Here is a 22,201-nt window from a genome sequence, read left to right on the forward strand (position 1 = left end):
ATATTTTTAAAAGACCTTCGGTTATAAGTAGAGCAAGCGGAAAACTCTAACCAAACAAACATCACACTCGAAGTTTATGAAAGGCGAACAATGTACCCCTGATTATTTACAAGTAAACTTGGAGGCAACGGCTTCCTGTCGCACCCACAGTACAAACTCCTGCTTACATAATATTTCGAGATTGCAACTTATATTAACAAGTTCGATACGAATTCGTTAATAGTTCAGCGAGGAAGTTTTAACGACCGCCTGCAGCCATTTTGGAAAGTAAACGAAACAGTAAATGCGGAAATTGTTTAAAGCGAACAGTAATTTGCACGCAATTTGCAAACGTTTTCCCATTATTATTAATTATAGAATCTTATTAATAATGTAAGTAAATGTTTCTGCATTTTCGATGTTTAGTAATCAGACTAAAAAGCTTTTTTTTTTCTTTTTTTTTTATTCTTTACAAGTTAGCCCTTGACTACAATCTCACCTGATGGTAAGTGATGATGCAGTCTAAGATGGAAGCGGGCTAACTTGTTTAGGAGGAGGATGAAAATCCACACCCCTTTCGGTTTCTACACGGCATCGTACCGGAACGCTAAATCGCTTGGCGGTACGTCTTTGCCGGTAGGGTGGTAACTAGCCACGGCCGAAGCCTCCCACCAGCCAGATCTGGACAAATTAAGAAAATCTCAGTCTGCCCAGCCGGGGATCGAATACAGGACCTCCGTTTTGTAAATACACCGCGCATAGCACTGCGCCCCGGAGGCCGTCAAATAATGATTTATATTATACTAGCAGACGCCCCACGGTTTCACCCGCGTAATTGCCGTTCCCGTGAAGATATGGGGATAAAATATAGTCTATAATACTCACAAATAACGTGGCTTTCTAGTTGTGGTTAAAATAGATTCAGGAGATCAAGAAACTACCCCCTAAAATATCACAAACTTTACCTCTTTATAATATTAGTACAGGCTCTCTCTAGAACTATTTTTATTATACTAAATAAGGATTGTTGTGTTTAAAAGTTTAAAAAACAGAAAAATAATAATAAATAATGACACAGACATTTAAAAAAAAAGAATATTAATTCATTTGTGTCTCCGTATCGTGTGACATAAGCACTTGAAAAACAGTTACTTTGAAATTACAGACAGACACTTAACACACAATTGTATTTATAAGAATGTGTATTTTTATTGTTGTATTAATTGAATTTATGACACAAAATAATGTGTTATTAACCTAGGTTCGAGTACACAGTCACAGATGAACATACAAAATTATCTTTCTTTGTGTCTTTGAAGCTAATACTCATAAATACGAATTTAAAAAATAGCGTTTATAAACGCTTATTTCGTGTCGTTTTTAAAAATAAGCGAAAAAATTAATCCATGCACTTAAAAGTAGTACACCGTATTTCCATTAATGAAAATTTTTTTTAAATCAGTCCAATAATTCTAGACCCTATTCCTTGCAAACAAAATATCAAATCTTTCCTCTTTGTATTATTGGTATAGACAACTATGTTACACGTATGAATGATAATAATATAGAATAGAATAGAATAGAAATCATTTATTTGTTAACACAACACATAACTACATAATAACTTAAAACTAATACATATATATAGAAAATATGTTGTGCCAAAAAAATGGACCTGACTCAGCTAAAATTTGTTGTGAGTACATCAGTACCCATATAATAATAATAGTTTATTTAAAGGTAAAAACCCAGTGTAGAACATACAAAATAATAATAATAATAAAGCCTCTTTATTTCCCATAAACCTTAAACCTAATTACAATATATTTTGTAGTTTTTACTTAAACTATGTTAGAAATACTAAATAATGATCTGAATAAATGATGATACTGAATAAATAATGAGTATTTCTGTTAATTTTATTTTTTATCATTATAGGAATCCCTTTGATAGGGTATAGGCTTCCTCCAATTTCTTCCATTCATCTCTTTCCTGCGCTATTTTAATACAGTTTGTCATCTGTCCATCGCTTCTGTGGTCTACCCACGTTTTTTTTCACACAAAATAAAAAGAATATAAATATAGTAATTAAAATTAATATTACACTATTTAATTGGCTAACTATTAGTATATGTATCCGTATTATTTATACATACTGGTATGTTCTGCTAGTTTATATTAGGCTCCTGGTGCACTGAAAGCTCAGACCAACTATTGTATAGGACCTGCCTCGCTAGGTGTTACTTTTCTGTCAAACTATATGATCGACGATCTATTGGGATTATAAAAGCTGTCTCTATAGAATCGATGTTAAATAGTCGTAATCGTGTTCGTCGGTTAAAGAGCACCGTATAAATACCTTTTTGTGTAGTTGGATGGTGTAAAAAACGGACAAAAACCTCTAGTTTAGTATAAGATATATATCAAATCTAAGATCGTTTTCCCCAGGAAATGACATACAATTTTGTTTGTGACTAAGAGTGCGATACAGGTCCTTCTATAATTGGTCTGAGACTGAAAGCCAATGCTTGTAGATTGAGCAGTCCAGACATTCAGCCAGCGTGTCTGTCAGAATAATCTCTGTATTGTATAAAATCGATACGAACACGGACCGTATTCTTCATTTTTAAAATACAAAACTCACCGAAACGAGATTCGCTCTGCAAATAGAAATCCAACTTTAAAAAATACTTTTGATCTTTGCGCTGGTTTAAAAGTTTCAGGAAAACGCATCAGTCGACAACTGTGCTATGTGGTGACACCACGCTTTTTGATAAACTCGGACATGCAATTTTACATGCAATACATTTTTATTTGATTCATTCAAATAATTTCACCGATAAATAAGTTTGAAGGCATGTAGAGTTTAGCTTTATTTTATTTTACAATATGGTTGAACTTCTTGACCTCAAATATTTCAACCTTATTTTCCTATCACGTTTTAGAACCTGTAAATTTTACGACTTTCTAAAGAATTTATTACGTTTTTTTTTCAAACAAAGATTCGTTATTCAAAATCTAAGACTACTTGTCACCATTAATTTAATATACTATGATAAAAAGTGACAAAATAGATGTATTTTTTCAAAAATAACTTAAATTTACAATGGAAAAAAATATTTAAATTTGAAATAGGTTACACATCACACACATCATGAAACCTTAAGTTTACATTACGATTAAAATCATAAATTTTACTTAAACTCGTATTATAAAGATAAATTATAGTTTGTGACGTTTATGGGGGTAATCTTTGTATCTACTAAATCGATTTAAAATATATTTTACTAACAAAAAGCCACATTATTTGAAAGTGTCATAGGTTATAATCTATCGCTGTCTTCCCATGGAAACGGGAATTTCGCGGGTGAAACCGCAAAGCGTCTGTTAGTTTACCATAAAAATAGGACGTGTCCTATATTAAACGTCGTGTATGGTCACTGTACAGTTCTACAATAACGTTGTAAAGGCGACGTCTTTAAGCGCAAACTTATACCGAGCTCACTTTGAGCTCAGCGAAATCATAACTTGGCGTTATATTCAACATTTTTACATTGATATTATTTTTCCTCTATTATTGCGGAGTTGTTATAAATTTCTGATATTATTTTTCAGTTCTCCTTTTTTTTCTATACTGTAGCATTTCTAGTGGTGCTAATTAAGGTCTTGATTGCAAATATTTTATTATGTAAACTGAGAATTTAAACAGTAGCTTTACTCTGTAACCATGTTTTACGGTGTAAGTTTCAGAATCGTCTTTATCTTTTATTTTTATCTATACAGAGTGAGTGAGTGACCTTGCGATCAACATAAGCTAACCACTCTGGACACATGCGGTTATATTAAAAAAACTTTAACTCAAACTAAAAAATCATTTATAACCACTCTGGACAGATGTAGTTATATTAAAAAAACTCAAACTCGGAACTCGGAATTAACCAACCACTCTTTACAGATGTAGTTATATTAAAAAAAAAACTCGAATCAAATTGTTTCAATTAGGCTTAGTTTACAAGCACTTTCAAAAGGGTAATAATAATTTTAGATAACGTTTATAATAATTACTCGAAAACTTAAAATTAAAGTTACGAGTTCCAAATGAGCCTCGGTCCGTGAAGCCTACAAGAAACACAGCCAGGTTTTTTTTTGTTTATCAACATTTAACAATAGGTACCTATATAAGTAGATAGTGCACTTCATTTCTAAGCTATTTTATACATAAACATTTACATTATATTACGTATTTTCTATAATCTTGCGTTTAATAAAAGTTTTGTAGTTATTGCGAGACATGCCCGTAGTTTGATGTGGCAGTTTTTTAAAGATAGCAGACGCCGCGCAGTTTCACTCGTGTATTTCCCGTTCGTAGGAATACGGGAATGAAATATACCTTATAGCAATTTTTTTCACTGTAGCTTCCCAACAATGAAAAAAAATTTCAAATCGGTTCAGTAGTTCCAGAGCCTATTTAAAACATACAAACAAACAATCTTTCCTCTTTTTAATATTGGTATAGTTATATAGTTTTGCAATGACAAGTAAGGTCTATAATAATGAAGTATCACTTCCGGGTCCTATAGTCCCGTCCTCACTGTAGTCGGCTAACCGCTGTTAACTTGCGTATGTTCCGAACAGAGGGGTAATGTATTGCATGATCTAAACTTTGCCGCAGTTTTAAATTGCCTGGCAAAGTTGTATTACGTGCGGTGCACCGTTCTACTCACTCCGAAAGGGGAACTCGGTAATTGCTTATTAGCTATTACTTTAAACTATAAAAGGGTGAGTTTTTGGTATGGGCATCGTATGGTTTAGTATATAGTTCTGTAAAAAAATTGTTATCCATCCTTTTTAACTTTTTTTAATGTTATTATTTTTTAATTTATTATGGATTTTAAAACACAATTAAATTTATATGTAAGTATGTATGTTTGTTATTACTTGGCGCCGCAACTACAAAACAGCCCCCCTAGCCAAATGGCATATCGATTCTCTTTCTATGATCGCTAACGCTTCGAAAACTAGAAAGATGTATCGGAATGACATTTGCTATGGACACGTCACGTCATCATGATTCGTCATTCCCATACATTTTTCTAGTTTTTAAAGCGTTAGATATCGTAGAAAGAGAATCGACGTGCCACTTAGCTAGAGGGGCAGATTTGTCTGAAAATTAGAATGAAAAATATATCCTGAATTTACATTTATGCTACAGTAGCCGACGCCCGCGACTTCGTCCGCATGAAACTCGATGTAAACTTTTAAGTACCCCTATCCTACCCCAACCCTACCTCTACCCTACCCCTACCCTACCCCTAGCCTACCCATAGCCTACCCCTACCCCTACCCTACTCCTACCTACCCCTACTCTACTTTTTTGGTTGATTTTCTACACCTTGTGTCCAAAAAACCCAAATATCTTACGGAACCCTATTTTTTTTCAAAATAAAATGTAGCCTATGTTACTTGTGGACAGCTTTCGAATGGTGAAAGAATTTTTAAAATCGGTCCAGTATTATCAAACAAACAAACCATCAAACATACAAACAAACAAAGTTTTCCTCTTTATAATAATAGTAGATAGATATTATTTTATCCTAATCTTTTTAACCAAATCCATGGTTAAAACGGGATTTTTAAAAAATACTGAATTGCAGGCATCCGCTAGTAAGGTCTAAAAGCAACTAACTAATTTTCTTAATATCCATCATCTTCATTATCAGCCGATGGACGTCCACTGCTGGGCATAGGCCTCTTACATAGACTTCCAAACAAAACGGCCTCGAGCCGACACCATCCAACGGCCTAGTAGGGGGTCGAGCAACACTGCGCTTTCCGGTGCGGGGTCGCCATTCCAGCAACTCGGGACCCCAATATTAATATTACTAAAAATGAAATTCTATTTCTAATCAAGTTCTTTTTTTTCAGGTATGTTCTGAGAAAATTAGTATACCTACTTAGAGATTACCCGGTAAGTGAATTCAAAAAGATATTTTTCATTTCACATTTCGGGGTACAAATAACTTAAGCCGTCACATCGGAGGTAAATCTGCAAAAAAAAGAAAATGTGGAAAAGGATAAGTAAGAAACGCGAAGACATAATTCTAGCACAAAAATAATGCCGATATTTTCTTTATTTCCTAAAGCCCCTCCCACACGGGATGTGATTTATCTCGGCATATGAGTTAGTAATAATAAAATCTACATAATAGACCGAGAGACTGCGGTCGCCAGACATGACATGACACTCTTTGTTTTTAAGCTATTGCATAGGTTTTATCGCGGGCTCTGAGTGCAGTAACCGAATCAAGAAATTCCGTAACGAAAATAAACCTTACACCCAAGCCATGCAGCAAGTTAACACATTTCGACGTTATCATATGACTCAACTGGACACGTGGTGTGAAACTAAATTGCTAACTTAACTTTAACTTTAACGTAACTTTAACGTTAACTTAACTTAACAAAACTTATTAAACCAGAGTTCGATTCCAGCTCAACTTATTTTTTTTATTTATTTATTCATTTAATTTTTATTTTTTTCTAAAGAAAAAGAAATACTGCATAAATAAAATGAATAAATAATTATAATTGCATAAGTTGATAAAAATTCTATGCAATAGCTTTCCGGCAGTCCCCGAGTGCCACATGTAATTTTTTTTTAATTTATTCTTTATCAAGTTAACCCTGGACTGTGATCTCGCTGAAGCGGGCTTACTTGAAAGAGGTACAAATTTATTCTACCCATATCTCTGATGGCTTCTACGGCATCGTACTGATACGTCGTTTTGACGGCCTCCGTGGCGCAGTGGTTTGCGCAGTAGATTTACAACATGGAGGTCCTGGGTTCGATGCTCGGCTGGGCCGATTGAGGTTTTCTTAATCGGTCCAGGCTTCGGCCGTGGCTATTTCCCACCCTATCGGCAAAGGTGTACCGCCAAGCGATTTAGCGTTCCGCTACGATGTCGCGTAGATACCGAAAGAGGGATGGTCTCCTCCTAACATGTTAGTTTGCTTCCATTTTAGATTGATTCACTTATCATCAGGTGAGTTTGTAGTCAAGGGCTAACTTGTGAAGAATAAAAAAAATTAGAAATAGGTAAGTCTGGGTTATCCAGGCTCTCAATCCATAAGGCGTCCTTCACACGTGACGAGCGCTGTGACAATCGCCTCATACATAATGCGCATATCAAGTCGAATCAATTGGGATTTGTCAAATATTAATCCATACCTACCACCTGCGTTATTGTCAGTATACGGCGATATTATTTTGGAAAGTTCTCACGAATATTTTTATAGACGGAAGCGGTATGTGCCTATATAATTAAAATTAAAAAGAATATATAATGTCTCTGGTTCAATTCTCAGCTCAGATAACATATTAATTACCTAATTAGTATTAATATTTAATAATTTTCCCGTGTGTGTGTCTGTCACTCTCGATAAACTCAAATTCACAAAACGATATCGATATATTTTTACGAAATATCGAAATCCGCTAAAGATGAAATATGGTAGGGAGATATTTGTCTAGTTTCCACGCTGTTGTAAATGAAAAGCCACTACCGAAGCCTGCTACAAAACTAGTAGCGCTATTCTGAAACTGTGTTTTTACAACTCACCTGCGTAAATCTCGAATTCATGTCTACCTCTCTCTATATAACACAATACTTTAAACAGAGAAAGAGAGAGACAAATTCGAAACTCACTAAAAACATCGTTACGTAATAAAGCTATTGAGTTAAATTAGAAAATATGAAATCCTAAATGGACCTGAGACGGGATTCCGCCGTAATCCAAGACGTTATCAACTGCGCCAGCGATGTTAATCGGCTTAGACAAAGTCTCAAAAGTCTACATAATAGCCACCATTCTATTGGATATCGATAAAGCCGATGCTTCAACGATGTTCACGAATCAACGCCGATTAGAAGAATCGTTCCGAAGTCGTTTAAAAACAATTCCAGCCTTGGCTTCCCGATTTTGTACGAACGAATGCATTTTATATCGGGGAACCTTTTATAACGGGCGCTGTATAGATGAGGAGGCCTGTCGAAAAAATTACACTGGTTAACAAGCAGACAGTTCCGGAGATTACTAGTTTAATTTCAATTCACATTAGCTTGAACATTGTTAACTATTAGTAATTACTTACCTAATATTGCAATTATGCATAAAGACTTAACAATAATCTTTATTATACAATATCCCCAAAAAAGGGTACTTCGATTTCCGATAGAAAAGTCAAAGGTTTTTTGGAGTTTACTCCTTATGAATCGATTTTCGTATATAGCCCCCGTCATGAAAAAAATATGGGCAGTTAAATTCGATAAACGAATGACAGCGTTACGTTTTTTGTACGCAACCTATTCTGCGCACCCTTCACTTATACTGTCTAAATATGTGTATTTTTTTTTTTTTTTTTTTTTTTTTTTCTTAGCGGGGAGGAAAAAAATCCCTACGGACTTCTGCCGTCAGGCAGGGCATGTCCGACTCGCACGGACTAAAAATAACCCCCCACAACTCTTGGGTCAGCACGGAACCGCGTAGCATTACTTCGTGCTGACCGATTAGTTATCATTCCTCGCATTCCTTTTTCTCTTGTCTTTCTCTCGTTTCCCTCCGAACCATTATTGTTCGGAGCGTGTTAGCGCATTTGTGCCATTCGTTTTCGCTCTCCAACATGCGAGCAACAAGAGTTTGCGCATTAAACTCCCCTGTTTCCTGTGCTTCTGCTGTCACGTCTGCACATCCCGGGCATTCAAAGAGAGCATGCCTCGGATTGTCCTCTTCTCCGCAGAAGTAACATTTTTCATGTGGCGCCTTTCCAATAGCGAAGAGGTAGGTATTAAACACCCCGTGTCCACTGAGAGCTTGTGTAAGCCAGCGGTCTACCTCCCCATGCTTCCTATGTAGCCAGGCCTTTAAATCAGGGATTAATTCGCGGGTCCAGCTTCCCTTCCCTGCACCCGACCATTCTCTCTCCCACTCCTTCAAGGTGTTCTCACGTGTTTCATGGGGATTTTGATCTCTCTTTTCGAACAATAGGGCCCGTTCTTTTACTAGCTTGTCTATCGGGACCAGTCCTGCTATGACCAGCACTGCTTCTGTGGAGACTGTCCGGTAGGCACCGCATACTCCTATCGCAAGGCGTCTTTGTACCGTCTCTAGTTTTTTACGGTACAGTTCCACATTCATGGCCTTCTTGAACAGAGGTGCCCCGTAAAGTATAGTAGAGTGGGCAACCGACGCTAAAATTCTTCTTCTGCTCGCTCGGGGACCGCCTCTTGTCGGCATCAGCCTGCATAGTGCCTCGGTCAATTTTTGTGCCTTCTGAGCTACCTCCTCAATGTGAGTCTTGAAACTTATGTTTTTGTCAAGCCACACTCCCAAATACTTAACGTGGTCTTTAGGTGTCACTGCAGTACCCTGAATTGAGAAATTAATGGGTTGCAGTTTTCGCCTTCCGCTAAATACGACTGCCTCCGTTTTCTCGGGTGCCAGAGCTAGCTGTTTCTTTTGCATCCATGCATTAACTCGTTCAAGCGCTTTGTTTGCCCGAGACATGAGGCTTATTTCTGTTTTGGCCACCACCACAATGGCAAGGTCGTCCGCGAAGCCTAACACTTGCACCCCTTCTTCTTGCTCTAGCGTGAAAACACCGTCATACAGAATATTCCATAAGGTTGGACCTAATATTGACCCTTGTGGTACCCCGCTACTGACAGTTATTACTTCTGTCACTCCTTTGTTGTCTCTGACGATTATACTTCTGTCCTCTAGATAGCTACTTAAGAGGTTTTGTAAGTAGCCCGGTAGACCTCTTTTTCTTATTTCTAACAGAATTTCCTTCCAAGGAGCAGAGTTAAACGCATTTTTGACGTCGAGACATATTAGGGCACAAAGCCTTCTAGTCCTGCGTGAGCCCTGTCTCGCCACTACAGCGGTTTCCACTACCCTTTTGATGGCCATTAGTGTAGATCGGCCTTGCCGGAAGCCGTACTGGTGCTCTGAGAGACCTCCATGTTCTGGTAGGAGCTTGTCTATTCTATTCACTAGAAGTCTCTCCATCAGCTTGCCGTAACAATCGAGCAAGCAGACCGGTCTATAGCCAGATGGGTCATCTTTGGGCTTATTGGCTTTCCTAAGCAGGATCAAATTGGCCGTCTTCCAGACTGCCGGAAAAACTCCAGATTTGAACGCCGCATCCATGATCTGTCTTATTTTTTCTGGTATAGCTTGCACGGCCAATTTAACTATCTCTGGATACAGAAAATCCGGTCCGGGCGCTTTTTTAGGTTTTAAGTTTTCCGCCGCCGTTTTCAACTCGTCCTCTGTTACATCCACGGGTTGAGAGTCATCAGCTATGATTCGCCCAAAGGTTTTGTGTGCTGGAAAGAGGACCGCCGCCACGGATTTTATTAATTCCATTTCTAAACCGGGTGGGCGTGGCCGCATCTTTTTGGTGACGATTTTATACCCTAGTCCCCACATGTCTTTATCCACCTCGTCGCAAAGCTTTTTCCATTCTTCCGTCTTTGACTTCATTATTGCTATTTGCAATGCTATTTTGGCAGACTTATATTCTTCTCTCTTTTTCTGAATACCTTGATCCGCAGCACCATCAATATTTATAGGTCCCCTTTTGTTTTTCCGCCTCTCACGCGTATATTTTCTACGGCAGCTAGTGCAGTACTTTCTTTTTTCTCCTATTTCCCTATTCCACCAGTAAACAGGTGCTTTACGAGGAAGGCCTTTTTTTGGCATCGCTTTGTCACAGGCCCTCGTAGTCAAGGCAACTAGTTCCTCCGGTGTGCTAATTTCACTTTTATCTTTTTTTAGTATCTCTACCATCTTTTCCTGGTCGATTTCGTTTAGCTTCCACCCCATTTGTGACTGCGTTAGCAGTACATCCTTGTTTTGGGATACCTGAAACTTTATATAGCAGTGTCCACTTAAACTATCTTCGTCCAAGACTTGCCATTCCACAATTTGCTGTGCCAGACCAAAGCTTGCGAATGTGATATCTGGAGTAGAATTCTTCGGACCTCTTTGAAATGTCGGTCTATCCCCTGCGTTGACTATGACCATGTCCTTACTTGCAAGTAATTCCATTATATGGCGCCCTCTGGCATTTTCAGACTTCTTAGACCACACTTTTGAGGCTGCGTTGAAGTCTCCAGCTACTATAATTTCCCCACGTTGTGTTTGTATGCTGTCGAAAAGGTCATTTGTATCCTGCTCAAATTCTTCGAAGCTATAGTTTGGGGAGAAGTAGCAGCTATACAATGTAAGACCAGATATAGCCACCGCGATGAAGCCGTTTCCCCGGTGCACTACTTTAGCCTGCATCTCTCTATTGTAAACTATGTAAGTTGCGTCACCCTTCCTATCTGTAATCCATTCACGGTTCTCCGCTATCTTTTTATTTGGTTCCGCTACTATAGCTACATCTATGTTGTGATTTCTCGCAGTTACTTCGAGCAGGTCGTGGGCAGCTCGCGTTCTGTCCAAATTTATTTGTAGGACTTTAAGATGCGAGTTTATAAATATGTGTATACTGCGGGGCAAAATACACCTATTTAGACAGTAGATCTAAAAGAGTAAACTCCATTCGTGCGTCGGAGCTGACACACACTTTTTTGTCATACGTGGGTGGCGTTGAAGTTTAAGTTCGTTGTTTTTGCAGAGAATTGCAAAATATATAAATTATTAAGTGCTCAAAATAAACTTCTACAAATACCTACTTATACTTACAAAAGTACATGCTAACACGGCCTATGTAATTTGTTGTAATCGGAGCCATTTTTATTCGTCGTCATTTATCTGTGGCATAACTGCACGATCGCTAATCAGGGACTTAAGTAAGGAATTACAATATTTCCGCGCGACCGGCCCTAAAGAAAGACGTCCGATAATAGGCAACCCTTGTTATCGATAAAACGCTCGCTCATACTATTGCGGGCCACGGGACTGACTCCTATCTCGCAGCGATAATTCGCGTTGTGGAACAAATGAAATTCGCACCACTGACTGACGCGGATTTCGATTAAAATAATCACCCGAAGGCAGATTACATTTGATACCTTAAATTTCGCATAATATTATCTATATTTACTGTAAGAAACAAATGCACAAAACAAAATTTTAAATAATTATTTTTTTTTTAATTTAATAATAATATTTCAGAAACCGTCTAGGCGTTGGCATCTTTTCTTGGGTATAAAAATGTCGCTTTGCCGCCTAATGGCAAACGTCAACTAATCCGCATCATATGTATCTGAAGCGTCGCATCAAACGGATTTTTAATTTTACGGTAGATATACGTTCGATGCGATCCGTACAATTCCGATTAATGAACGCACTTGTAACGCACAATCTGCCGCGCCGCTGTTCGCGCCGCTCATTCCCGTGGCCACGCGTTTTTCTTGTGAAGCCGTCAAAGCACGACCTTTTGTTTTCAACTTTTAATTCAAAATGTTCCAAATACTTCTAAAAAGATAAGAATCCCTGTTTTGACTCGTTCAACTGTTAAATGTATTTTTTGAACGAAAAAAATCACAAAGAAATCTTTTTAATAGCGCACCGTAGTTGGTCCTGGGTTCGAATATTGAGTTATTTTCTTCCCAGAAATTCATCAACAACCTGGAATTGGGAAGCTTTTCTTACTTGTGAATCAAAAGTTCCTAATTCAAGCCTACTAAAGTATACTTTAGCAGTAAGGTGGGTTTAAGTTCCAAATATCCCTTTTCATAGAAAGAAAGAAAGAAAATATATTTATTACTACATTATGCCAAACATCATAATTATTTAAGAATAATACCCTGCGATATGTGGCATAACTTTTAAAAAGGTCCTAGCTCAGCATATTGCTATATGCTACCCATAAACGAAGAACATACAGCGCTGATTTTCAGCTAGCTAGCTGATTTTCATAGCAGAAAGATACATTTACTTATTTATATCATTATATCTAATATCAGTCGGATCGTTGTGTTTCACTGCGGTACGTATAGTAGTGTGCAATAAACTTAGAGTTTCATTCACAATTACGGTAGAACTTTATTAATTTCGGCAGTATTTGGTTGTCAGTGGTTTTGTTCAAATAAAAGTTGTTTGCCCCACATACAGAATTCCGTACATATTACAATCAAGAACTTATTTTTACTAACAACATTTTATATTTACGTGCTCCGCAAATATTGTTTCGAAGTTTGATATTGGACATTATATATTTAAGGCTGTTTTACTATGTTATCGCAGACAGGATACACAACGCAGAGACTATAAAACTTTTATTCAAAAACTTTAATGTGTTGTTGGAGTTTATTTGTGACGTCATCATCAACATTATTATTGTATTTCAGTCAACTACAGAGTCAAACTTCCTTTTCAAAGGAGAGGGGATTTTTTTTTGTCGGAGAGGATAAAATCCCTCCTCCCCGTGCTCCGTGGTCAATGCGGAACCGCTTGGCATTCTTTCGCGCAGGAGTGGGGACATTGACCTTAAATTCACCACGCTCCATCAGGTGTGATTGTAGTCAAGTAAACCCTTGACTACAATCACACCTGATAGTAAGTGGTGATCTAAGATGGAAGCTGGCTAACTTGATGGAGCAGGATAAAAATCCACACCCCTTTCGGTTTCTACGTGACATCGTACCGGAACGCTAAATCACTTGGCGGTAGATCTTTATCGGTAGGGTGGTAACCAGCCACGCCAAAGCCTTACACCAGCCAAACCTGGACCAATTCAGAAAACTTTAATCGGCTTCCGGGGATCAACCCTGAACCTCCGTCTTGTAAATGCACTGTGCACACCACTGTACCACGGAGGCTTTTAATAAAGTTTTTATAATATACTAGCAGACGCCCGGGACTTCGTCGGTGTGGAATTTAGTTTTTCACAAATCCCTCGGCAATCATAGAATTTTCCAGGATAAAAAGTAGCTTATATGTTAATCCAAGCTATAATATATCACAATACTAAATTTCAGCTAATTCAGTTCAGTAGTCGAAGCGTGAAAGAGTAACAAACATTCAAATCATCAAAATCTTCGCAAATTTCGGAAAATCAGGAAACCATGGATTTCTTCGGGATAAAAAGTAGCCTATGTGTTCATCCAGAGTAAAATCTATTTCCATTTCAAATTTCAGCTAAATCGCTTCAGTAGTAGCGGCTTTAAAGAGTAACAAACATCCAAACAAGCACCCATGCAAACTTTCGCGTTTATAATATTAGTAGGATTGTCCAAATATGTTTATTTACTTAAATTTAATTAAATTCCCACGACTGCAGATCCCGTAAGTGATATTACAACGAGTATTTGGTTGTAATGACACTCAGCAAAAAACAATTTAGTCTGCAAAATAATATCCACCGGCTCACATTAAAAAGTCGTTAGCTGTAACAGTGGATACTGACTTTTTGAAAAAAAAATGGCACCACTGCAACTTTGTAAAGAGAAAAATAATCGTGCAGTAATAAAAAGTTAATTATCGATGCGCATTGTTAAAGTTTGAATTGCTCTAAAATAACGGTCATTATGATTGTACCAATGTCACTAAGTGATTTTTTTTATATAAAATTTATCTTTACATTATTTATGTAGAAAGTACTCTTTAAAGCACGAGAATCCAAAATCTATATCTATACTTATCTTTATTAATCGCGCTAATCTCAGAAACTACTAGTCCGATTTAGAAAATTCTTTCAGTGTTAGATAGCCCATTTATCGAGGAATGCTATAGGCTATATATTATCCTCGTTTTCCTACGGGAACGGGAACCACGCGGGTAAAACCGCACGGCGTCAGCTAGTCATATTATAAAGATTGAAATTTTATACTTTAGTTTTTTTTTACGATTTTTCTCAAAAACTATTCGAGCGATTTTAAAAATTCTTTCACCATTCGAAAGTCACATTTTCAGCAAGTAACATACTACATTTTATCCTCTTGGATCAATATCCAAGGGGATAAAATGTAGTCTGTTACTAATAAAACGCGAATGAAATCGCTAGGCGTCTGCTAGTATTACATATTTATCATTTATATGGGTTCCCGACACACGGCTCTCTGTTGAGCAAGAGTCTCCTCTTAGAATGAGAGGGTTAGTCTTAAAGTTCTACCATGCTGGCCCAATGCGTATTAGAAGACTTCACACTTAAATTTGAGGTAGTGAGTTAATTTCTTAAAGTGAAATGTAGAAGGTGCAAAGTTCGAACCGAATTCGAACCTACGCCCTTCGAATCAAAGCCAAAGTGGTCTATCACGGGTACATTATTATAGAGGTAAACTTTGTGAGGTTGTAGGGTTGTATCTCTGTATCTACTGAACCAATTTTGAAAACTCTTTTACTAATAGAAAGTCACGTTGCTTGCGAGTGTTATAAGCATATGATTTATCTCCGTATTCTCACAGGAACGGGAACTACGCGGGTGAAACCGCGTGGCGTCTTCGATAATTTGACTATATGTATGAATGCGAAAGGTCATCACGAAATCTAGTTAGTAGTTGGTATGGTAATTTATAGTTAGTAGGTATCCACTAAGAAGGGATTTAGCGATAGGGCCGGATTAAAGAGGTCTAAGACGAAGTCGCGGGCGTCCGCTAGTCTTGATATTTAGTTTAGTTTAGTTTTTAGTTTATAATTATAACTGACTGTGACGTCACCCGGGTCTCAGCTGAAAATCAGCGCTGTGCATTGCTTTCCAGCGATGAACGGCTAATGCTGAGCTGTAAACCCTTTCTGTTTGGTGTCACAGACAGTCATGTAATATCTAAGATAGGATGTACTGTTTGTGACACTAAAAAGTGAATAAACTTATTTTCTTTCTTCTTTCTTTCTTATATAAACGAATAATAATCCCATATGGTGGCAACGAACTACTAAATCTCTGAACTCTCAAGGATGGTTATTTTCGATACCAACACTCCTTGAAAGGATGCTATTCCGTGCCATATATTACAAGTGCTCGAGCATTTGGAAAGCTTTCGATATTATGGAGCGGTGTATGGAAGTATTTTCATTTTACTTCGAAATGGTTATTACTTTATCCGATACTTAGAAATATTGAATAAGTATGAGGGCTTTATCTCCTGTATTATGAATACCGCGTTTATTATTTTTAATTTTCTGATTTGATCAACCCATTATCGGCTTACTGCTGAGCTTAAGTCTCTTCTCAGAATGAGAGGGGTTAGGCCAATAGTCCACCACGCCCAATGTGGATTGGCAGACTTCACATACACAGAGAATAGCCTCAATAGCTCAACGGTAAGAGCGGTCGGACTCATCACCGAAGGGTGGTGGTTCGATCCCCGCCCCGTTGGTCTATTGTCGTACCCACTCCTAGCACAGTCTTTCCCGACTTGTTGGAGGGAAATGGTTATATTATAAAAGATATGGCAAATATTCTTTTAAAGAAAAAAAATTACGAATATTCAAAACCCATTTTCTATTAAATATGACGGCCTCTGTGGCGCAATGGTATGCGCGGTGGATTTACAAAACGGAGGTCCTGAGTTCGAACCCCGGCTGGGGCGATTGCGATTTTTTAATTGATCCAGGTCTGGCTGGTGGAAGGCTTCTGCCGTATCTAAATACTACCCTATCCGCAAAGACGTACTGCCAAGCGATTTAGCGTTACGATGTCGTGTAGAGACCGAAAGGGATGTAGATTTTCATCCTCCTCCTAACAAGTTAGCCCGCTTCCATCTTAGACTGCATCATCACTTATCAGGTGAGATTGTAGTCAAGAGCTTACTTGTAAAGAATAAAAAAAACAATCAGGACGAAGTTGTCCGTCTATGAGGGTGCTATTCAATATATCATTAATGTATTAGCCGAGACTATCCTGGAGTTTCCTTTGATCCATCCCCGCCTTTTGTTTATGATCGAGATTAAAAAAATTCCTTCCGGATTTCGCCTTTTCCACCCAAATACCAATACCGTACCGCGGGCCCTATATTTCTTTACTTATAAACCTTCAGATTTATTACAAGGGGGAAAAGTCTTTTCCTAAACAACATTTTGTAATGTGACTTGCAAGAATTTATTAACTTAATGCAGCGTGTATCATCTTATTATCTATACTAATATTATAAAGCTGAAGAGTTTGTTTGTTTGTTTGATTGAACGCGCTAATCTCGGAAACTACTGGTTCGATTTGAAAAATTCTTTCAGTGTTAGATAGCCCATTTATCGAGGAAGGCTATAGGCTATATATTATCCCCGTTTTCTTACGGGAACGGGAACCACGCGGGTAAAAACGCGCGGCGTCAGGTAGTGTTATATAGCCGACGTTCCGTGGTTTCACCCAATTAGTTTCTGTTCCCGTGAGAATACGGTCATAAAATACAGCCTATGACACTCACAAACAACGTGGCTTTCTAGTCATAAAAGAATTTTCAAAATCGGTTTTGTAGATACAGAGATTACCCCTACAAACTTTACTAGAAGAAAAAGAAAGAAAAGTTTACTTAGAATTCGTACCGTTATATTATAAGTAGGTATAGATAAACTATTTCGTTGGACCAGTGGCCTATGTGGTTTCAGATCCGGGTTCGAGTCCTGGGTCAGACTGTGAAGTACAGAGCTTTTGTTTCGTCTAAGAAATTTTCACTAAAGAGTTTTTAGCTCAGAATCGGATAGTTGGTTGTGTTATACCCCTTGCTTCGTATAGAACGTTATAGTCGATAGTATATTCGATAGTGTTTGTTAAAAAAACATAATTATCAATATAACCCTAAGCGTGGTGGGTCTAAGCTCTATACCCTCTCTCCTATAAGGACGGAGTGACCCATTTCATATAAATAAATAAAATCAACCAGTTAATGACTAAGGGCCCCGTATGGGTTCGAAACTAGTCGGGCATACTCCGACCTAATATCACGTGTTTTTTTTTTTTAGTTTTAGCCATTTTTCATAATCAATTAATATGAATAACACTCAAGATAGTTTAAATTCTAAAATAAATAAAATCTGTCAGGCATCAGGCAGGCAGTAAAATCAACATCACATAAGATATTGATTTTACTTATTGTTTTACATATCATAATATTATATTTTAATGACTCACTCATGCTTCCGTCTTTAAAAAAAAATAGGACGGAGTAAAACGATTTAAACTGAAAACTTAAAATCTATCGATAAGCAAGCACAACACTAGAGCAATTTGTGTCGCTCGAGCAGAAACACCGTCCAAACGGCACGCTATCGACAACCCATGAGCCGTTATCCGCAGTTGTTTGTACAGCAGGAGATACTTCTCTGCGAATGAAATAAACAACAGATTTCTATATTTTTTACATCAGTTTTTTTATCTCGCTTATGCTTTAGGCTGACAAGCGTAGTATAGCGTATACAATTTTCGGGTTATTTTTTTTACATAAATAAAATTAAGTTGTATCTAGGACGTCTCCTCTATTATTAAAAAACGCTGGTTTTCTACTTTACCATAGATGAGCGATCTTCTGTGACTATGACTTTAATTCAATTTAATGCCTTACAAGTCCAAGTCCAAGTCCAAGTGACTATGGAATGAATAATTAAAATCGATAATTATCCATCCATCACTATGTCTAAGTACAAATTATTAAAGTTGATGATAACTTAAAACTATCGACATGAAGTTACAGTTACATCGTCTATAAGTCGATGTTATTTTAAGACACATAGATATTATAGATCTGTATGTTTTCGTGCTTCACAAAACTATCGACACGCGAGCACATCACTTTAGTGAAACACACAAAAACACAGTTTTATTGTAGAAACAACAACGAATAAAATAAACAATACATTTTTATTTCAAATTATCTCTTAATATCTCAAATTTATGGACGCATTTTAGAACACATTCTTTCCTTCATATCATAAGTTTTTTTCCGTATAAGTAAATAAAAGAAATATAATGATTGTTTTATCAAGTTTACATAGCTGATTGAGCTGGGACATTCTATTAAGTACTAGACCTGTATCAGAAGGTCCCGAAAAGAAAGTATCGATAAACGAGTACAACACTAGAGCAATTCCGCATCGCTCAAGCTGAAACACCGATATAACAGCACACTATCGACAACCCGCGTCACTAGCGCGCCGTTATCCGCAGTTGTTTGTTGTACAAACTCCATTGCGAATGGTTTAGCAATAAAATAAAGTACAGCTTACTACATTTTTCCTTCGTATTCCTTTTTTCGCCTTATTTTGAATTAGGATATATTTCTATCCGTGAAAAGGTTTACGTAACTACTATTTATAAGGGTTCGCTGAAGGATTTCTTTTAAAGAATATAAGTTACTATTTGGTTTGCGGCTTTGCTCGCGGTAATTTCTAGTCGATTCTTCTTCAGTGCATACCTTTCGAACCGATGGTAGAGTCTCTACTAATAGTAACACTTGATGTTTTAAAAGTTTAAAAATAATTCATAAATAAAAATAAAATACCTCTGTTTTGGTGTCTTTATCTGTACTTAATATTATAAAGCTGAAGAGTTTGCTCGTTTGATTGAACGCGCTAATCTCAGGAACTACTGGTCCGATTAGAATAATTCTTTCAGTGTTAGATAGCCCATAGTTATTGAGGGAGGCGGGAAGGAAGGAAGGATGATTTACCTTTTTAAATAACCTTATCCTAGATCAGTTTCCTTAGATTGCGCACAAATCGTTAGATTTTCAAAATGAACTCATTTGAGCTTTTAAAGCCCACCTCATCTTATGACGGCTTCCGTGGCGCAGTGGTATGTGATGTGGATTTACAAGACAAGAGACAAGAGGTTCTGGATTCGATACCCGGCTGGACAGGCTGGTGGGAGGCTTCGGCCGTGGCTAGTTACCACTATACCGGCAAAGGCGTACCGCCAAGCGATTTAGCGTTCAGATACGATGTGTAGAAATTGAAAGGGGTGATTTTTATCCTCCTCCTTATCATAGATTACATCATCATTTAAGTACCAGGTGAGATGGTAGTCAAGGACTAACTTGTAAAGAATAAAAAAAGGTAACCGCAAATCAAAAGTTCACACATGCGGAGAAATCAGAATCAAAGTAACTTAAGGGATGATGAAATAAAAAAAAAATCAAAAATCATTTATTTCAAGTAGGCTCAGTTTACAAGCACTTTTGACAGTCACTTGACTATTTGTAAAGATTCTACCACCGGTTCTGCTGAGAAGAAAAATGCAAGTAACTTAACAGTTGCTTTTAAAAAAATCATGATATGGGTTATCCTCCCATACGTTACTCTGCTGTGCTCAGGTAAATCCAAAAATATCCTCTTCCACTCCCAACTTATTACAAAATTACACGAAAATTCGTTATAAGCCATTAAAAATGTTACTCTATAAAATATCCACTTTGAAGTTTAGCTGTTCTTACTACTTAGTTAAGCCTCAGTAGCCAGAGGGACATTTTGTGAATGAAACAAATTTTAATCAGCTTTCAGACTTAGCGTAGTTGCTTGATAACTTTTTTACGGATTACTTTATTACTAGTTTATACTTTGCGTTGATTTTACCTTTATAATTAATTCCGAAGGACCACAACATAAAAGTGAATAAATATTATGTTTTAACAAATTTACTAAATAAAAATGGCCATGTGGTTAGTCTGTATGATGTAGGTAGGTGCTAGATTTTAATGAAAATTAATAAATATCTCATAATTATCAGCCAATTTTAACAGACCACTACACGACTAGGCCTTCCTCCTTATATAACATTGAAGAGGGAATATAGAGCTTAGTCGTTATTAACACATATTCGGCTAACTATTGAGTGCGAGTCTCCGCTCAGAATGAGAGTGGCTAGACCTTAATTCACCACGCTGGCCCTGCGTATTGGCAGACTTCACACACGTAGAAAATTAGGAAAATTTTCAGGTATGCAACTTTCTTCACGATGTTTTCCTTCATCGTTTGAGACACGTGATATTTAATTCCTTAAAATGCTTGCTTCTTACGCCCCTAGGTTTGAACCTACGCCCTCCGAACCAAAGACATAGGTTATATCCACTAGGCTATCACGTCTCAGCTTAGTCACGACTACCAGTGGTATGCAAAATGCACTGCCTACCATAAGGACACATTCATTACCAACCCATATTCGGCTCACTGCTGAGCTCGAGTCTCCTATCAGAATGAGAGGGGTTAGGCCAATTGTCCACCACGCTGGCCCAATGCGGATTGGCAGACTTCACACACGCAGAGAATTAAGAAAATTCTCTGGTATGCAGGTTTCCTCACGATGTTTTCCTTCACCGTTTGAGACACGTGATATTTAATTTCTTAAAATGCACACAACTGAAAAGTTGGAGGTGCATGCCGGAAAGGACCCCACACCCTCTGGAATCAGAGGCAGAGGTCATATTCACTGGGCTATCACGGCACTCATTACAAACCTAAATAGAAGAAGGAGTTATCTATTTTGTACGATTTGTACGTATATTGCATACCCTAGTTAAATCTTTGTGCACGCCACTGACTGAACAGGACAAGATGTAGACAAAAGAGCAGAAAAGAGAATGCGAGTCAACAAGTCAAAAGTTACAATTTGTGACGCTAGTTCACCTTTGTAACAACAGTACTTAGCAAAGTAGCGCGAGTTGTGTTGTTTGAAATGTTAATCAAATTAATTCTCATAAGTCATTAATTACAAGTTTGAATAATAAATTGTTTATGGAGCTCTGCTATAATTAATTGAAACAGATTGTATGTACGATTATATAATAATTTATTTATTTTGCTATTATCCGCGAAAAGCCGGCCTCCGTGGCGCAGTGATATGCGCGGTGGACTTACAAGACGAAGGTCCTGGGTTCGATCCCCGGCTGGGCTGATTGAGATTTTCTTAATTTGTTCAGGTCTGGCTGGTGGGAGGCTTCGGCCGTGGCTAGTTACCACCCTACCGGCAAAGACGTGCCGCCAGGCGATTTAGCGTTCCGGTACGAGGCCGTGTTGAAACCGAAAGGGGTGTGGATTTTCATCCTCCTCCTCACAAGTTAGCCCGCTTCCATCTTAGACTGCATCATCACTTACCATCAAGTGCGATTGTAGTCAACTAACTAACTTGTAAAGAATAATAAAAAAAAGCCGACGAACCCATGCGACAACGTCACCCAGGTCCGATAAAATACTCTCTACGTATGTTTCACCCCGAAACCGGAGCATCCTCAGATGTTGACTCTACAACTTGCAATTGCAAAGTCATTTATTCATAATGAACTTC

The 22,201-nt window shown here is 37.7% G+C and overlaps 1 protein-coding gene across 5 annotated transcripts in view; it reads left to right on the forward strand.

Moving 5' to 3' along the window:
• LOC112053903 (dystrophin, isoforms A/C/F/G/H) overlaps window positions 1-22,201 on the forward strand; it is a 702,364-nt gene that overhangs the window by 266,484 nt on the left and 413,679 nt on the right. The gene's annotated exons all lie outside the window — the stretch shown is intronic.

This window comes from Bicyclus anynana, chromosome 22 (assembly GCF_947172395.1).
Source record: "Bicyclus anynana chromosome 22, ilBicAnyn1.1, whole genome shotgun sequence".
Classification (NCBI taxonomy): domain Eukaryota; kingdom Metazoa; phylum Arthropoda; class Insecta; order Lepidoptera; family Nymphalidae; genus Bicyclus; species Bicyclus anynana.